The sequence below is a fragment of the Silurus meridionalis genome, chromosome 13 (assembly GCF_014805685.1).
Source record: "Silurus meridionalis isolate SWU-2019-XX chromosome 13, ASM1480568v1, whole genome shotgun sequence".
Classification (NCBI taxonomy): Eukaryota; Metazoa; Chordata; class Actinopteri; order Siluriformes; family Siluridae; genus Silurus; species Silurus meridionalis.
In genome coordinates, this window is record NC_060896.1 from 877760 (window position 1) to 882399 (window position 4640).

Sequence of the window (4640 nt, forward strand, 5' to 3'; positions counted from 1 at the left end):
TTTTTTTTCACAGTGGTTCAAAGAATTACACATTAGACAGCATTTGAGCTCACAGACACTAAATCAGAATTTTCACTAGGTATATGCCCCAGTTTGACCATAAAATATCTCATCTCTAAGAGCTGGATAAGAGATACAAAAGAATGTGAGAAATGTGTGTAGACACAACTAGTGCGGGATTTACTCAACCAATAGGATCTTTAGAAAAATAACCATTGATCCATTTTACTACAGATATCAAAGATTCCATGATCTTGTTGTAACATTCTACAGGGGATTTCAGAGGTAAATGGTTTTGTTGAAACAGTTACTGGCTGGAATCAAAGGTTTCATTATGTGGGTGAGGGATTTTTTATAACTGGAATTAAATTATTCAAATGCAAAATATTTACATTTATTGCATTTTTTATACAATTTTTTGGTGAAATTTGAACAAGACACAGAATAAATAAAGAACCAGGGTGAGTTCATGCTGGTGATTCGGCTAAATAATGAACTTTCTCTGTCTTCATTCCAAATCCAGAATTATCACACTAAGAACGTGTATGTACATCTGGGTCAGTAATTTAGATTATATTACTTATATTTTGTTGGCCTGAATAAAAAATAATTGGTGATAACTGTTAACTATAACATCTGAAGTTACATGCAGTACATTTTAAGTACCAAAATTCTGATCATTACCTATCACGATTCTAATATATAATTAAATAAATGAAATATAATCTACAGCTACTATAAGCCAAGTCAAGCCTCAGAGCAGCTTTACAGAATTTAAGAGTTAAACAGAATTTAAGAGTTAAGGTGAATGATGTGTGTATTTATCCCTGATAAACAGAAATGGTGACGGCGGCCAGGAAAAACTCCTTTAGAAGTGGGAAAAAAAGAGATTCATCATCATGAGATCTTTCAGATGATTGAAAATGAATAAGTATAAAAAATCTTTTGTACCATTACCAACATTAATTTCAAATTACACCAATAGACAAAAAAAACAGCACGTTTTAAATAAATAAAAACCTTTGTGTGTCATTCTTACCTTCTCAGTCTCTGAGTCCTGTAGTACTCTTAGTGTACAACTACACATTATTAAGTGTGTGTGTGTAAAACATCTGGGAGTGTGTGAGTGAGAGTTTTGTGCTGATGCGATCTCTTTTGTGAGATTTTAAAATGTCACATTTACAATTTCCGTTACAAGGAACATCGTTCTGTAAAACGACACCTCTACCGCCATCTACGGGCGTACTCGTGATATAACAAGTAAATGTAAACAAAATTCTAACGTTAAACAAAAGACTGTGTTGTGTACAGAATCGTGATGCCTCCTTCTCCTACTCTTATAGAGACAAGAGCCTGATCCCAGACACACTGATCAATTCAACTCAATTATTTGTCTCCAGATCAAAATGTGCTCTTCAAGCTATTTTCCTTTTTTTAAATTTAATTTAATTTATTAAAATTAAAATTAAAGAAACTGGCAACATTGTGAAGCATACACTGTGGTTGATTAAGGAAATGTAATGTACCAGATGAAAGGTACGTCATGCTTACTTCCGTCTGACATCACAAGATATTTAACAGTGCCATCAGCAAAGAAATGGAGGAAACCAGTGGTACCCAGATACACCCTTCTACTGTCTGGAGAAATCTGGCCAGAATTGATCCTTATAGACAAACTGCAGCCTCGTCCCCTGGTGGTCTAGTGGTTAGGATGCGGCGCTCTCACCGCTGCCGATTCCCGCCCGGGTTCGATCCCCGGTCAGGGAACCGACCCAGGCCACTCTCAGTACCGGTCCCAAGCCCGGATAACTGGGGAGGGTTGCATTAGGAAGGGCATCCAGCGTAAAAACATGTGCCAAATCAAACGTGTGGAGGATCCACTGTGGCGCCCCCTAACGGGAGAAGCCGAAAGAAAGAAAAACAGGAACTGGGGGCAGAAAAAAGGCAGTAAGTGATATTGACTCCGTACTCACACTTTCCTCTGCACAAGACAACTGATGCTCTAAATCACATAAAGAAGGAAAGAAATGTCACAAATGAACTCTTGATAAGACGCACCTGTGACCTGAAACCCATTCCAGATAACAACCTCATGAATCTGATGAGAGAACGCCGTGAGTTTGTTGAGCAGCATCAGAGCTAAATGGAGCTACTTTGGATAATCTACAATATAAACCATATTTTAGGTTCTTTGTTCACTACAGAATTTCAGACGTGTTCTTTTTATAGTTTCTTTTTTATAATATGGATTGTACATAAGGATGTAGTCTTGGTAACCAATCCTAGTCAAAATGCTCACAATTTACAAATAAACATGATTTTGACCCACAATTCCTTTGTCTACATCTGTTCAATCAACACACTGACATCTACAGGAGAGGAACCAGGATGGTGAATGGAGGAGCTTGCTGAGCTGTAACCGAGTGAACCTTTGCTACAATATGATCCACCACACCCACTTTCTTAAAAGGTGCAGGCTATTTGTTGGTACCTCAAATGTTTCTCTTATAAACCCCACAGTTATGGAACAACCTTCCAATCAGTGTTCGGGACTCAGACACAGTCTCAGTGTTCAAGTCGAGGCTGAACACATATTTATTTAGTGGAGTGTTTAGTCAGTAGGTGTTTGTGAGGTAAAGGAGCAGATCTGGAGGGATCATGGATATGGAGTGTTTGGTGAACTGGGATATTTGGATGCTGTCGTCTCCTCACTCTCACACGTTCACTCAGGTTTTTGATGGTGGTGGTGGGTCGTCTCTTATCCCAGTACAGAAGTACAGAAGGCGAATGGACAGTAGGGTATTTGTCTTTGTGTGTGTTTACATCTGTTGTGTTCTGTCGAGGTCCTTTCACATTCACTTCCAGTGTTCTGCTGCATGTTCTTCTGCCAGTTTTATCTTCCTAGTTCCCTGCATAGTTCTCGCTCGTGTTTTTCTATAACAATTAACATTCAGTGTATGAACCTGATGATCCTCTCTGTACCTTAAGATTTTTCACTTTGGCTTGTTTGCCTAATTTTTGTAAAGACTGTCAACCTTTTAAATATTTATATATTTTTTATACAAAATTCTGCCAATGTTCTATTAAAAACGCAACACTTGTGAGAAAAAGTTCGGTCCTCTGCAGATGTGCAGTGTGTGAGTGATGTGTCATAATCTGCTTCTGTTAGAAACTCACCAATATCCAGACACTGAGGAAACCTAGAAGTGACGAAGCATAAACTATTACAACCCCAATCCCTAAACAAAGTGGACCCATTTACACCCATCTTTTATTCACAACAGAAAACTGAATATTTATCACATGTTGAAACGGAGGAAATGCTCCATGTTACACAAGAAGGTCATTTAAATGTGATGGCTGCAGATGTGTTGCATCTGAGATTAAATCAAGAGACAGAAGGATTTGAGGAGCCTCCATCCACAGATCATCTGTGCTTAGTTTTGGAACAACCTACCTGACGAGTTCCTTCTAAAAGTGTGTGCATCAGAAGAACTGCTGCAGTTTAGCAGGAATGGAGGTCACACCAACTATTGACTTGGATTTCTCTTCTGTTTGTTTACTTTCTTTTTTGTTCATTTGGAACTAAACTATTTCTTAAGCGTTCATAAAGAACTTTAAAGCACACCAAGCTGCCACTCCGGGGCCCCTGAGCAAGACCCTTAACCCCATTACTGCTCAACTAGATGAATGAGAAATGTAAGTCACTCTGAAGAACAAATGGCATAAATGAAAAATGTAAATCTTCTCTATTTAATTGGAGCCCCTGTGCAGCTGAGGATGCTTCTGATCAACTCAAAAACTTTGATGATGGATTTGGACTGTAATTAAGATCAAGTCTACTACAGTGGTTCAGGACCACAGTTTGCATGAACAGTTCCGCATGTAAGGGTGAAACTGTACTGAACGCACATTCGGATTCCTCTCAAGGTTTCTTCCTCAGACCATCTCAGAGTTTTTCCTCTTCTCATTAATGATAAATTTACAGTTAGAAAGAAGAAACGTCTACATTCTTTTCAATCTTTCTATTAACCTCATCCATGTAAAGCTGCTTCGAGACAATTCCAATTAATTAAATTGATGTAAAAGTGGTAGCTCTTGGTCTCCTGAGATGTTCCTCATGAGAGCTGTTTCATCATGGTGTTTGATGGTTTTAGAGTCTTTGGAGATGTTTGTGATTGATGGAGCTTCATTTTTTTTAAAGTAATGATGGATTTTTCTCCTTTCGCTCTGAAGCACATTGAGGAGAGAAATGTCACAAATGAACTCCTGCGACCCGTTCCAGGTGACACCTCGTGGTTCTGATGAGAGAACTCTGGGGGTTTGCTGAACAGCATCAACCTTACTTTGGACCATCATCTAAAATATAAACCAGATTCTGGGTACTTTACCATGTTTTTGTTTACTACAGAATTCCAGACCTTTTCTTTTATAGCACACGCGCACACGCGCACACGCGCACACGCGCGCACGCGCACACGCGCACACACGCACACACGCACACGTTGTGGTAGAAATCCTTCAGACTGTAAATGCTGACACACATGAGAACCTGCTGAATAGCGCCATCTTGTGTTATATAAATGGAGCTGCTGTGTTGAGCACAAAATTAAAAACATCAGCATTTAAAAACACAAAGA